Genomic DNA, 17282 nt, shown 5'->3' on the forward strand with positions numbered 1-17282 from the left:
GTTAGAAAAATCTCTCTTAGTAGAAAGGTACAGTGGTTCATGCCTGTACTCTCAGCACTTTGTGAAGTTGATGATGGCAGATCGCCTGAGTTTGGGAATTTGAGACCAACCTGACAAACAGGGAGAAACCTTATCTCTAGCAAAAATAAAATAATTAGCTGGGTATGGTGCCACATGCCTGTAATCCCAGCTACTCAGGAGACAAAGGCAGGGGAATCATGTGGTGGGAGTGTGGCTTTAGGGTGCCCTATACAACAGGGCTGGTTTGGTAAAAGCTTGGCCTACCAGACTTCTGCTTAAGAGAGCCCCACCATGGGAAAGACCTGACATAATTAATTAATTAATTAATTAATTATAAAAATAAAAACCTCTTGACACAGTGTCAGTGCCTTCACGTGGCCTCCCCAAGGCCCACAAACAGATGTAGTCAGAGGTTTGCCTCTCTGTCCCTAGCCCACTAAAATAGAGAAATAAATGCCAGAACACAAAAGGAAACTCTGAGTAGAGTATTAGGCCATCTATTGCTCATTATTCTCTAGAACCATGTCCTAGATTTTAGCCTAACTTACAACACAAAAAATCACCTGACTAATTCTGCCCCCGTGCTGTGTAATACCACAGACAAGAATTTAGAAACAATGACACTGTACAGAAATTTTGCGATTTCAAAACTTCCAGAAATTAAGCCAAATGATAATATTCCATTTGCATCACAGTTAAAGGTACATCAGCCATCTCAGATGAGAAAGAACCAGTCCAAGAATGATGATAGTTCTAAATACAAAAATCTTTTTTAGCACCAAATCAGCCCAGTAGCTCCCCGGTAGCCAATTTCAATGGTCTCAAATGACAGAAATGGAACTCAGCATCTGAAAGGCAACAAATCTCATATAAATTGAAAATTGACATAATCCAAGGAAGCCCACCAGTGCAAAAGAGAAATCCGAGAGCTCAAAGATACACTAGACACTTAAGGAAAGACGACAAATTGATGTGTTCAGCTGAAAACTGCACTGTAAGAACATAAACATGCAATTGGAAATGTTATCTACAGAATAGACCAAGAAAAAGAGAGATAATAAATCACTTGAAAAATATATATTTGAGGAGACAGTCACGAATGTCTTTTTCACCAAGGTCAATGCAAAAACAAACAAGAAAAACAAGGCACATAAACATGAAATTCATTAAAGTAAATGAGAAAACAAACAAGTAAACTAATACAAACCAAAAATGAAAATGTAAAAGCAGTTAGGGAGAATTGTCAGGTTACCTACAGAGAGAACACAATCATAATATAGTATGAATTGTAGAATCCTAGAATGTATGAACTTTGGAATCATAAGGTGTATGCATACAAGAATGATAGAATGAATGCATTGTAGAATTCAAAAATGTTTGAATTCTAGAATCAAAAATGTGTGAATTCCATAATCCAAAATTATATGAATTGTATAATCATAAAATGTTTGAATTCTAGTATCTTAGGATGTTTAAATTCTAGAATTGTGGAATCATAAAATGTCTGAATTTCAGATTTAAAAGTGTATGAATTCTAGAATCGTAAAAATTTTGAATTCTAGAATTCAAGCATGTCTCAATTCCAGAATTGCAGTGTGTCTGAATTCTTGAAATTTAAAATGTCTGAATTCTAGAATCCTAGAATGTATGAGTTCTAGAATTTTGTAGTGTATGAATTCTAGAATCTTAAAAAGGTCTAAATTCCAGAATCTTAGAATGTATGAATTCTAGAATCTTAAAATGCCTGAATTATAGAAACTTAAAAAGTATGAATTCTAGAATCCTACAAAGGTCTGAATTCTAGAATTTTAAAATGTATGAATTCTAGAATCCTAAAATATATGAATTCTAGAATCATAGAAGATATGCATTTTAGAATCCTAAAAGAGGTCCAAAATAGATAATCCTAGAATGTATGAATCTCTGGAATAAAAAAAAAAAAAAAAAAAAGTATATCTGATTTCTAGTATCCCAGGATGTTTAAATTCTAGAATTGTAGGATCATAAATGTTTAAATTTTAGAATTCTAAAATGTGTGAATTCTAGAATTGCAGAAAGTCTGAATTCTAGAATCCCAAAATGAATGAATTCTAAAAATTTTAGAATGTCTGAATTCTAGAATCATAAAGTCTTTGAATACTAGAATCCTCAAATGTTTGATTTCTGGAATCACAAATTAGTAGGAATTCTAGAATCTTCGAATGTATGAAGTTTAGGATCATAAGGCGTATGAATGCAAGAATGATAGAATGTGTGTATTGTAGAATCCTAAATGTATGAATTGTACAATCTTAAAAAGTTCTGAATTCTATAATCGTAGAATGTATGAATCCTAGAATCATAAATTGTTTAAATTCTAGAATCTGAGAATGTACAAATTCTAGAGTTATAGAATCATTAAATGTCCGAATTCTAGAAATCTACAGTGTATGAATTCTAGAATCATAAAATGTGTGAATTCTAGAATCATTAAATGTCTGAATTCTAGAAATATACAATGTACGAATTCTAGAATCATAAAATGTGTGAATTCTAGTATCTCAGGAGATTTAAATTCTAGAACTGTGGAATCATAAAATGTCTGAATTTCAGATTTTAAAATGTGTGAATTCTAGTATTTTATAAATTCTGAATTCTAGAATCCAAGCATGTATAAATTACAGAATTGTAGTATGTCTGAATTCTAGAAACATAAAATGTCTGAATTCTAGAATCCTAGAATGTATGAGTTCTAGAATTTTGGAGTGTGTCATTCCTAGAATCTTAAAAAGGTCTAAATTTCAGAATATTAGAATTTATGAATCCTAGAATCTTAAAATGCCTGAATTCTAGAATCTTAAAAAGTATGAATTCTAGAGTAGTAAAAAGGTCTGAGTTCTAGAATTCCGGAATGTATAAATTATAGCATCCTAAAATATATGAATTTCAGATTCCTATCATATATGTATTCTAGAATCCTAAAAAAAAAAAAAAAAAAAAAACTGAAATCGAGAATCCTAGAATGCATTAATTTCTAGAATCATAAAATGCCTGATTTCTAGTATCTGAGGATGTCCAAATTCTAGAATTGTAGAATCATAAAAGGTTTGAATTTTAGAGTCCTAAAATGTGTGAATTGAGAATTGTAGAAAGAATGAATTCTAGAATCCCACAATGAATAAATTCTAGAATATTATAATGTCTGAGATCTAGAATCATAAAATGTCTGAATTCTAGAACCCTATAATGTTTGAATTCTGGAATCATGTAATAGTATGAATTCTAACATTTAGGATTCTAACATTCAAACATTTTATGATTCTGCAATTATAGATTTTGGACATCCTCAGATATTAGAAATCAGACATTTTGTGATTCTTGAAATTCATATATTCTAGCATTCTCGATTTCAAATCTTTTTTAGAATTCTAGAACGCATATAATATAGGATTCTAGAACACATACATTTTAGGTTTCTAGAATTCATATATTATTGAATTCAGACCTTTGGAGGATTCTAGAATTCATACATTTTAGGATTTCAGAATTAATGCTTTTTAGGATACTAGAATTCATAAATTCTAAAATTCTGGAATTTAGACTTTTTAAAGATTCTAGAATTGATATACTATAAAACTCTATAACTCATACATTCTATATTCTAGAATTCAAAACTTTTTATGTTCTAGAATTCAGACATAATACATTTCTGGCATTCAGATATACTTGGATTCTAGAATTCAAAATTTCTACATTTCTAGGATTCACACATGTTAAAATTCTAAAATTTAGACATTTTATGATATTACAATTCTAGAATTTAAACATCCTAAGATACTAGAATTCAGACATTTTAGGATTCTAAAATATAATCATTCTAAGATTCTGGAATTTAGAACTTTTTAAGATTCTAGAATTCATACACTCTAAAATAACAGAACTCATATATTCTGGGATTCTGTAAATCAGGCATATTTTGGTTCTAGAATACCGACGTAGTACAATTCTGGAATTCAGACATGCTTTGATCCTAGAATTCCGACTTTCGGTTTTTCTAGAATTCTAGAATTTGGACATTCTCAGATTCCAGAATGTAAACGTTTTATGATTCTACAATTCATACATTCCAGGATTATAGAATTCAGACCTTTTTAAGATTCTAGAATTTATATATTTTTGGATTCTAATTTCCAGACATTCTATCATTCTTGCATTCATACACCTTATGATTCTAAAGTTCATGCATTCTAGGATTCTAGAATTAATCCTATTTTATGATTCCAGAATTCAAACATTCTAGGATTCTAAAATTCAGACATTTTATGATGTTAGAGTACAGACATTCTAAAGTTCTAAAATTGATTCATTGTGGGATTCTAGAATTCAGAATTTCTACAATTCTAGAATTCACACATTTTAGGATTCTAAAATTCAAACATGTTGTGATTCTACCAATCTAGAATTTGGATATTCTCAGATACTAGAAATCAGGTATGTTATTATTCCAGAAATTCATACATTCTAGGATTCTCGATTTCAGACCTTTTTTAGTATTCTAGAATGCATATATTCTAGAATTCTAGAATTCATATATTTTAAGATTCTAGGATTCATGCATTCTAGAATTATAGAATTCGGACATTTTGAGAATTCTAAAAGTCATACATTTTAGGATTATAGAATACAGGCCTTTTTAGAATTATAGAATTCATACATTCTAAGATTCTGGAATTTAGAACTTTTTAAATTTCTAGAATTGATACACTCTAAAATTCTAGAACTCATACATTGTAGGATACTAGAATTCAGACATTCTATGTTTCTAAAATTCAGACTTACTATAATTCCGGAATTTAGACATGCTTGGATTCTAGAATTCAGAATTTCTAGAATTCTAGAATTCACACATTTTAAAATCTGAAATTCAGACATTTTATGATTCTAAAATTCTAGAATTTAAACATCCTAAGATACTATAATTCAGACAGTTTATGATTCTAGGATTCATACATTCTTGTATTTTAGAATTCAGACCTTTTTAATCTTAAAATTCATGCATTTTAGGATTCTCAAATTCAGACATTCTATCATTCTTGCATGCATATACCTTATGATTTTAAAGTTCGTACATTCTATAATTCTAGAATTGATAATATTTTATGATTCCATCATGAAACATTCCAGGATTCTAACATTCAGGCATTTTATCATGCTAGAATTCAGACATTATAAAATTCTAAAATTTAGACATTGTGGGATTCTAGAATTCAGACTTTCTACAGTTCTAGGATTCAAACATGTTAGGACTCTAAAATTCAAACATATTATGATTCTACAATTCTAGAATTTGGACAGCTTCAGATACTAGAAATCAGACATTTTATGATTCTAGAAATTCATACATTCCAGGATACTAGAATTCAGACCTTTTTTTAGGAATCTAGGATGTATGTGTTCTAGGATTCTAGAATTCATATATTTTAGGCTTCTAGAATTCATACATTATAGAATTCTAGAATTCAGGCCTTTTGAGGATTCTAGAATTCAAACATTCTAATATTCTTGAATTTAGAACTTTTTAAGATTCTAGAATTCATACATTCTAAAATTCTAGAACTCGTATATCCTGATATTCTAGAAACCAGCATTTTATGGTGCTAGAATACAGACATAGTACAATTCTGGAATTCAGACATGATTAGATTCTAGAATTCAGACTTTTTATGGTTCCAGAATTCAGACATAATACGATTCTGGAATTCAGACATGGTTGGATTCTAGAATTCAGACTTCTTACAATTCTAGAATTCACACTTTTTAAAATTGTAAAATTCAGACATTTTATGATTCTACAATTCTAGAATTTAAACATCCTAAGATACTAGAATTCAGACATTTTATGATTCTAGAATTTATACATTATAGGTTTCTAGAATTCAGACATTTTATAATTCTACAATTCTAGAATTTGGACCTTCTAAGATTCTAGAATTTAAGCATTTTATGACTCTAGAATTCATACATTCTAGGTTTATAGAATTCAGACCTTTTTAAGATTCTAGAATTGATAGCTTTTGAATTCTACAATTCTGACATTCTATCATTCTTGCATTTATAAACCTTATGATTCTAAAGTTCATAATTCTATGATTCTAGAATTCACTCTAATTTAAGATTCCAGAATTCAAGCATTCTAGGATTCTTGAATTCAGAAATTTTATGATTCTACAATTCTAAAATTTGGACCATCTCAGATTTTAGAATTTAAACGTTTTATGATTCTACAATCCATACATTCTAGGATTATGGAATTCAGACAGTTTAAGATTCTAGAATTCTTAAATTTTGGATATGACAATTCACACATTCTATCATTCTTGCAGTCATACACCTTATGATATTAAATTTCATAAATTCTAGGATTCTAGAATTCATACTATTTTATCATTCCAGAATTCAAACATTATAGGATTCTAGAATTCAGACATTTTATGATTCTACAATTCTAGAATTTGGATATTCTCGGATCCTATAATTTAAACATTTTTTGATTCTAGAATTCATACTTTCTAGGATTATAGAATTTCGACTTTTTAGGATTCTAGAATTCATACATTCTATGATTCTGGAATTTGGACCTTTTTAAGATTCTAGAATTCATACACTCTAAAATTCTAGAATTCATTCATTATAGGATTAAATTCAGAAATTTTATGATTCTACAATTCTAAAATTCAGAAATTTTATGATTCTACAATTCTAGAATTTAAACATCCTAAGATACTAGAATTCTGAGGTTTTATGATTCTAGAATTGATACATTCTTGGATTCTAATATTCAGACCTTTTACAGATTCTAGAAGTCATACATTTAAGGATTCTAAACTTCAGATATTCTATCATTCTTGCATTCATACACCTTATGATTATAAAGTTCATGCATTCTAGGATTCTATAATTCATACTATTTTATGATTCCAGAATTCAAACTTTCTAGGATTCTAGACTTCAGACATCTTATGATTCTAGAATTCAGACATTCTAAAATTCTAGAATTTAGACATTGTGGGTTTCTAGAATTCAGGCTTACTAGAATTCTTGAATTCAAACTGTTTAGGACTCTAAAATTCATACATCTTATAATTCTTCAATTCTAGAATTTGGATATCATCACATACTGGAAATCAGATATTTTATGATTCTAGAAATTCATACATTCTGGGATTCTCGAATTCAGATCTTTTCAGGATTCTAGAATACGTGTATTCTAGGATTCTATAATTCATATATTTCAGGATTCTAGAATTTATATATTCTCACATACTAGAATTCAGACCTTTTTAGGATTATATGTTTCATACATTTTAGGATTCTAAAATTCTGGCCTCTTTAGGATTCTAGAATTCCTACATTATAAGATTCTAGTATTCAGACATTTTATGGTTCTAGAATTCAGACATACTACAATTCTCGATTTTGGACATACTTGGATTCTAGAATTCAGACTTTATACAAATCTAGAATTCACACATTTTAAATTTATAAAATTCAGACATTTTATGATACTACCAATCTAGAATTTAAACATCCTAAGATACTAGAATTCAGACAATTTATGAAGCTAGAATTCATTCATTCTAGGTTTCTTGAATTCGGACCTTTTTTAGTATTCTAGAATGCATATATTCTAGGATTCTAGAATTCATATATTTTAGGATTCTAGAATTAATACATTCTAGGATTCTAGATTTCTGACATTTTTAGGATTCTAAAATTCTTACATTCTAAGATCCTTGGATTTAGACCTTTTTAAGGTTCTAGAATTCATACATTTTAGGATTCTAAAATTCAGACATTCTCACATCCTTGCATTCATACACCTTATGATTATAAATTCATACATTCTAAAATTCTTTAATTCATACTATTTTATAATTCCAGAATTCCAACATTTTAGGATTCTAGAATTCAGACGTTTTATGATTCGACAATTTGGACATGGTAAAATTTTATAATTTAGAAATTTTGGGGTTCTAGAATTCAGACTTCCTACAATTCTAAAATTCACATATTTCAAGATTGTAAAATTCAGACATTTTGGGATTCTACAGTTCTAGAATTTAAACATCCTAAGATACTAGAATTCAGATTTTTTTGTTCTTGAATTCATACATTCTAGGATGATAGAATTCCGACATTTTTAAGATGCTAGTATTAATTCATTTTAGGATTCTAAAATTCAGACCTTCCCTTATCCTTGCATTTATACACCTTATGATTCTAAAGTTCATACATTCTAGGATTTTTGAATTCATAATATTTTATGATTCCAGAATTCAAACATTATAGGATTCTAGAATTCAGATATTTTATGATGCTAAAATTCAGACATTCTAAGATTCTGGAATTGATTCATTGTGACATTCTAGAATTCAGAATATCTACAATTTTAGAATTCACACATTATAGGATTCTAAAATTCAAACATTTTATTATTCTACCAATCTAGAATGTAAACATCCTCAGATACTAGAAATCAGACATTTTATGGTTCTAGAAATTCATACATTCTAGGATTCTCTATTTCAGACCTTTTTTATGATTCTAGAATGCATATATGACAGGATCCTAGAATTCACGTATTTTAAGTTTCTAGTATTTATATATTCTCTAATTCTAGAACTCACACCTTTTTAGAATTCTAGAATTCATACTTTTTAAGATTCTAGAATTCAGGCATTTTAAGTTTCTAGTATTCATACATTTTAACATTCTTGGATTTAGACCTTTTTAAGATTCTAGAATTGATACACTCAGAAGTTCTAGAACTCATACACTCTAGGATTCTAGAATTTAGACATTTTATGTTTTTTAGAAGTCAGACATACTGCGATTCTGGAATTTAGACATGCTTGGATTCTAGAATTCAGATTTTCTAAAATATTAGAATTCACACATATTAAAATTTGAAATTCAGACATTTTATGATTCCACAATTCTAGAATTTAAGCGTTCTAAGATACTAGAATTCAGACATTTTATTATTGTTGAATTCATACATTTTTGGAATCTAGAATTCAGACCTTTTTGATTATAGAATTCATACATTTTGGATCTACAATTCAGACATCCTATCATTCCTGCATGCATGCACTTTATGATTCTAAAGTTCATACATTCTAGGATTCTAGAATTCATACTATTTTATATTTCCAGAATTCAAACATTCTAGGATTCTAGAATTCAGACATTTTATGATTCTACAGTTATAGAATTTGGACATTATCAGATTCTAGAATTTAAATATTTTATGATTCTAGAATTCATACATTCTGGGATTATAGAATTCAGATCTCTTTTAGATTCCAGAATTTACGCCTTCTCAGATTCTGGAATTTAGACCTTTTTTAAGATTCTAGAATTCATACACTTTAAAATTCTAGAATTCATACATTCTAGCATTCAAAAATTCAGATATGTTATGGTTCTAGAATTCAGACATACTACAATTCTGTAATTCAGACCTGCTGGAATACTAGAATTCAGATTTTCTACAATCCTGGAATTCACACATTTCAAAATTCTAAAATTCAGACATTTTGTGATTCTACAATTCTAGAATTTAACCCTCCTAAGAAACTAGAATTCAGATATTTTATGATTCTAGAATTCATACTTTATAGGATTATAAAATTCAGACATTTTTAAGATTCTGGAATTCATACATTCTATGATTCTGGAATTTAGACCTTTTAAAGGTTCTACAATGCGTTCATACACCTTATGATTCTAAATTTCATACATTCTAGGATGCTAGAATTCACATATTTTATTATTCCAGAATTTAGACATTTTATGATTCTGGAATTCAGACATTCTACCATTCTAGAATTCAGACATTGTGGCATTCTAGAAGTCTGACTTTCTGCAATTCTATAATTCACACATTTTAGGAATCTAAAATTCAAACATTTTATGATTCTACAATTCTAGAATTTGGACACCCTCAGATATTAGAAAGCAGATATTTGATGAATCTAGAAATTCATACATTCAAAGATTCTCGAATTCAGACCTCTTTTAAAATTCTAGAATGCATATATTGTAGGAATCTAGTATTCATATATTTTTTAGGTTTCTAGAATTCATACTTTCTAGGATTATAGAATTCCGACTTTTTTGGATTCTAGAATACATATATTCTAAAATTCTTTAGTTTAGACCTTTTTAAGAATCTTGAACTGATACATTCTAAAATTCTACAATTCATAAATTCTAAGATTCAAGAATTCTTATATTTTATGGTTCTAGAATTAAGACATAGTACAATTCTGGAATTCAGACATGCTTGGATTCTTGAATTCAGCATTTATACAATTCTAGAATTCACAAATTTTAAATTCTAAAATACAGATATTTTATGATTCTACAGTTCTAGAATTGAAACAGCCTAAGATACTAGAATTCAGACATTTTATGATTCTACAATTCTAGTACTTATACATTCTCAAATTCTAGAATTTAAGCATTTTATGATTCTAGAATTCATACTTTCTAGGATTTTAGAATTTCAACCTATTTAGGATTCTAGAATTTATAGATTTTGGATTCTATAATTCAGACATTCTATCATTCTTGAAGTCATACACGTTATGATTCTAAAGTTCATTCATTCTAGGGTTCTATAATTCATACATTTTATGATTCCAGAATTCAAATATTCTAGGATTCTAGAATTCAGGCATTTTATGAATCTACAATTCTAGAATTTGGACATTCTCAGATTCCAGAATTTAAACAATTTCATGATTCTAGAATTCATACATTCTAGGATTATAAAATTCAGACCTTTTTAGGATTCTATAATTTATACATTCTCATATTCTGGAATTTAGAGCTTTTTAAGATTCTAGAATTCATACACTCTAAAATTCTAGAATTCATATTTTCTAGGATTCCAGAATTCAGACATGGTGTAATTCTGAAATTAAGACATACTTAGATTTCAGAGTTCAGATTTTCTACAATTCTAATATTCACACATTTTAACATTCTTAAATTCAGACATTTTATGATTCTACAGTTCTAGAATTTAAACCTTCCAATATACTAGAATTCAGACATTTTATGATTCTTGAATTCGTATATTCTAGGTTTTTAGAATTCAGACATTTTATGATTCTACAATTCTAGTATTTAAATATCCCAACATACTAGAATTCAGACATTTTATGACTCTAGAATTCATATATTCTAGGATTATAGAATACAGACATTTTTAATATTCTAGAATTCATACATTTTAGGATTCTAAAATTCAGACATTCTATCATTCTTGCATGCATACACCTTAGGATTCTAAAGTTCATACATTCCAGCATCCTAGTATTCACACTATTTTATGATTGCAGAATCAAACATTATAGGATTCTAGAATTCAGACATTTTATGATTCTACAATTCTAGAATTTAGACATTCTCATATTCTAGAATTTAAACATTTTATGATTCTAGAATTCATATATTCTAGGATTATAGAATTCAAACCTTATTAAGATTCTAGAATTCATACATTTTGGATTCTACAATTCAGATATTCTATCATTCTGCCATTGATACAAGTTATGATTATAAATTTGATACATTCTAGGATTCTAGAATTCATACAACTTTATGATTCCAAAATTCAGACATTTTATGATTCTAGAATTCAGACTCGCTAAAATTCTAGAATTCACACATTTTAGGACTCTAAAATTCAAACATTTTATGATTCTACAATTCTAGAATTTGACAACCTGAGATACTAGAAATCAGATATTTGCTGATTCTAGAAATTCATACATTCAAAGATTCTGGAATTGAGACCTTTTTTAGGATTCTAGAATGCATATATTCTAGGATTCTAGAATTCATATATGTTAGGATTCTAGAATTTATATATTCTAGGATTATAGAATTCAGACCTTTTTAGGATTCTAGAATACTTACTTTCTAAGATTTTGCTATTAAGATGCAAGATTTAAGAACTCATACCCTCTAAAATTCTAGAATTCATACATTCTAGGATTCAAGAATTCAGACATTTTATGGTTCTGGAATTCAGACATACTACAATTCTGGAATTCAGACATGCTTGGATTCTAAAATTCAGACTTTCTACAATTCTAAAATTCATACATTTTAAAATTCTAAAACTCAGACATTTTATGATTCTGCAGTTCTAGAATTTAAACATCCTAAGATAATAGGATGGATAAAATTTATGATTCTAGAATTCATACTATTTTATGATTCCAGAATTCAAACATTCTAGGATTACAGAATTGAGACATTTTATGATTCTAGAATTTATGCATTCTATGTTTCTATTATTCAAACATTTTATGATTCTACAATTCTAGAATTTGGACATTCTCAGATTTTAGTACTTAAACCTTTTATGATTCTATAATTCATATATTCTTGGATTATACAATTCATACCTTTTAAGATTCTAGAATTCATACATTTTGTATTCTACAATTCAGACATTCTATCATTCTTGCATTCATACACCTTATTATTCTAAAGTTCATACAGTCCAGGATTATGGTATTGATATTACTTTATGATTCCAGAATTCAAACATTCTAGGATTCTAGAATTCAGACATTTTATGATTCTAGATTTCAGACATTCTAAAATTCTAGAATTCATTCATTGTGTTTTTCTAGAATTCAGACTTTCTACAATTCTAGAAGTCACACATTTCTCCATTCTAAAATTAAAACATTTTATGATTCTACAATTCTAGAATTTGGACATCCACAGATACCAGGAATATGATATTTTATATTTCTAGAAATTCTTACCTTCTAGGATTCTTGATTCTGGACCTTTTTAAGGGCTCTAGAATGCATGTATTCCAGGATTCTAGAATTCATATGTTTTAGAAATATAGAATTCATATATTCTAGAATTGTAGAATTCATACCTATTTAGGATTCTAGAATTCATACATTTTAGGATTCTAGAATTCAAGTCTTTTTTATAATTCTTCAATGCATACATTCTAGGATTCTGGTATTTAGACCTTTTAAAGATTCTAGAGTTCATACACTCTAAAATTCCAGAAATAATATATTCTAGGATTTTAGAATTCAGATATTTTATGTTTCTAGAATAAAGACAGTACAATTATGGAATTCAGACATGCTTGGATTCTAGAATTCATACTTTCTACTATTTGAGAATACACACATTTTGAAATTCTAAAATTCAGACATGTTAAGATTTAACAATTTCGTAATTTAAGCATCCTAAGGATACTAGAATTCAGATATTCTATGATTCTAGATTTCATACATATTAGGTTTCTTGAATTCAGACATTTTATGATTCTACAATTCTAGAATTTGGACATTCTCAGATTCTAGAATTTATACATTTTGTGATTCAAGAATTCATACATTCAAGGACTATAGATTTCAGACCGTTTTAAGATTCAAGATTTCATATATTTTGGATTCTTCAATTCAGACATTCTATCATCCTTACATCCAAACACCTTACGATTCTAAAGTTCATACATTCTAAGATTCTAGAATTCATACTATTATATGAATCCAGAATTCAAACATTCAAGGATTGTATAATTCAGACATTATAAGATTCTATACTTCAGACATTGTAAAATTCTAGAATTCATTAATTGTGGGATTCCAGAATTCAGGCTTTCTACACTTCTAGAATTCACACATATTAGGATTCTAAAATTCAAACATTATATGATTCTACAATTCTAGAATTTGGACATCCTCAGATACTAGAAATCAGATATTTTATGATTCTAGAAATTCATACATTTTAGGATTCTCGATTTCAGAACTTTTTTAGGATTCTAGAATGCATATATTCTAGGATCCTAGAATTCATATATTTTAGGTTTCTATGATTCGTACATTCTAGAATTCTAGAATTCAGACCTTGAATTAATGTAGAATTGGTAATTCTAGAATTCATACATTTTAGGATTCTAGAATTCAGGCATTTTAAGATTCTACAATTCTTACACTCTAAAATTATAGAACTCAAATATTTTAGGACTCTAGTATTCAGACTTTTTATGGTTCCAGAATTCAGACATCCTACAATTCTGGAATTCAGACATGCTTGGATTCTAGAATTCAGAATTTCCACAATTCTAGAATTCACACATTTTAAAATTCTAAAATTCAGACATTTTAAGATTCTAAAATTCTAGAATTTAAACATCCTAAGATACTAGCATTCAGACATTTTAGGATTCTAGAATTCAGACATTTTTTGACTACAATTCTAGAATTTGGACATTCACACATTCTACATTTTAAATATTTTATGATCTAGAATTCATACATTATAGGATTATAGAATTCAGACCTTTGTAAAATTCTAGAAATCATACATTTTCGATTCTACATTTCAGACGTTCTATCATACTTGTATTTTTAGACCTTATGATTCTAAAATTCATACATTCTATGATTCTAGAATTCATACTATTTTATGATTCCAGAATTCAAACATTCTAGGATTCTAGAATTCAGACATTTAATAATTCTAGAATTCAGACATTGTTGGATTCTAGAAATCAGACTTGGTTGAATTCTAGAATTCAGACTTTTTACAATTCTAGAATTCACACATTTTAGGATCCTAAAATTCAACCATTTTATGATTCTACGATTCTAGAATGTGGACATCATCAGATACTAGAAATCAGATCTTTTATGATTCTAGAAATTCATACATTCTAGGATTCTCGAATTCAGACCTTTTTTAGGATTCTAAAATGCATATATTCTAGGATTCTGGAATTTATTGATATTATGATTCCAGAATTCATACATTCTAGGGTTCTAGAATTGAGACATTTTGAGGATTCTAGAATGCTTACATTCCAAGATGCAGGAATTTAGACCTTTGTAAGATTCTAGAATACATACACTCTAAAATTCTAGATTTCATACATTCTAGGATTCTACAATTCATACTTTTCATGGTTCTAGTATTCAGGCATATTACAATTCTATGATTCAGACATGCTTGGATTCATAAAATGTTGATTTCCAGTAACTAAGGACGTCCAAATTCTAGAATTGTAGAATCATATAACGTTTGAATTCTAGAATTCAGGTATTTTATGGTTCTTGAATTCAAACATTGTAGGATTATAGAATTGAGACTTTTTAAGATTCTAAAATTCATGCATTTTAGGATTCCACAATTCAGATATTCTATCATTCTTGCATTCAAACACCTTATGATTCTAAAGTTCATATATTCTAGGATTCTAGAATTTATACTATTTTATGATTCCAGAATCCAAACATTCTAGGATTCTAGAATTCAAAGATTTAATGTTTGTATAATTCAGACATTCTAAAATTCTCAGACATTTTAGGATTCTAAAATTCAAACATTTTATGATTCTACAATTTAAGAATTTGGACATATTCAGGTACTAGAAATCAGACATTTTATGATTGTAGAAATTCATACATTCTATTATTCTCAATTTCAGACCTTTTTTAGAATTCCAGAATGCATACAATCTAGGATCCTAGAATTCATATATTTTATGATTGTAGGACTCGTACATTCTAGAATTCTAGAATTCAGACCCTCTGAGAATTCCAGAATTCATACATTTTAGGATTCTAGAATTCAGGCAGTTTAAGATTCTAGAATTCATACATTCTATAATTCTGGAATTTAGACTTTTTAATTTTCTGGAATTGATATACTCTAAAATTTTAGAACTCATACATTCTAGGATTCTAGATTTCAGACATTTTATGTTTCTAGAATTCATACATACTACAATTCTGTAATGTAGACATGCTTGGATTGTAGAATTCAGAAATTCTACAATTCTATAATTCACACATTTTAAAATCTGAAATTCAGACATTTTATGATTCTACAATTCTAGAATTTAAACATCCTAAGACACAAGACTTCAGACGTTTTATAATTCTAGAATTCATACATTCTTGGATTCTAGAATTCAGACAAAATTGAACCTAGAATTCATACATTTTAGGATTCTTAAATTCAGACATTCTATCATCCTTGCATTCATACACCTTATGATTCTAAAGTTCACAAATTCTAGGATTCTAGAATTCATACTATTTTCTGATTCCAGAATACAAACATTCTAGTATTCTAGAATTCAGACATTTTATTATTCTACACTTCTATAATTTTGACATTCTCAGAATCTAGAATTTAAATATTTTATTATTCTAGAATTCATACATTCTAGGATTATAGAATTCAGACCTTTTTAAGATACTAGAATTCATACGTTTTGGATTTGACAATTCAGACATTTTATCATTCTTGCATACATACATCTTATAACTAAGGTTCATACATTCTTGGATTCCAGAATTCATACTATTTTATGATTCCTGAATTCAAACATCATAGGATTCTCAAATTCAGACATTTTATGATTCTACAATTCTAGAATTTGGATATTCTCAGAATCTAGGATTTAAACTTTTTATGATTGTAGAATTCATACATTCTAGGATTATATAATTCAGATCCATTTAGGATTCTATAATTCATACATTCTAAGATTCTGGAATTTAAATCTTTTTAAGATTCTAGAATTCATACTTTATAGGATTCTAGAATTCAGACCTTTTTAGGATACTAGAATGCATATATTCTAAGATTCTAGAATTCATATATTTTAGGATTCTAGTATTCATACATTCTAGGATTCTAGAATTCAGACCATTTTAGTATTCTAGAATTCATACATTCTAAGATTCTAGAATTCAGATCTTTTTAAGGTTCTAGAATTTATACATTCTAGAATTCTAGAATTCAGACATTTTTAGGCTTCTAGAACTCATACATTCTAAGATCCTGGAATTTAGACAAGTTTAAGTTCTAGAATTCATACACTCTAAAATTCATACTTTCTAGGATTCTAGAATTCAGACCTTTTATGGTTCTAGAATTCATGCATACTACAATTCTAGAATTCAGATATGCTTGGATTCTAGAATACAGACTTTCTCCAATTCTAGAATTCACACATTTTAAAATTCTAAAATTCAGACATTTTATGATTCTTCAGGCCTAGAATTTAAACATCCTAAGATACTAGAATTCAGACACTTTATGATTCTAGAATTCATACATTCTAGGTTTCTAGAATACAGACGTTTTATGATTCTACAATTCTAGAATCATGACATCCTTAAATTCTAGAATTGAAACATTTTACAATTCTT

Source organism: Saimiri boliviensis, chromosome Y, assembly GCF_048565385.1.
Source record: "Saimiri boliviensis isolate mSaiBol1 chromosome Y, mSaiBol1.pri, whole genome shotgun sequence".
Lineage (NCBI taxonomy): Eukaryota > Metazoa > Chordata > Mammalia > Primates > Cebidae > Saimiri > Saimiri boliviensis.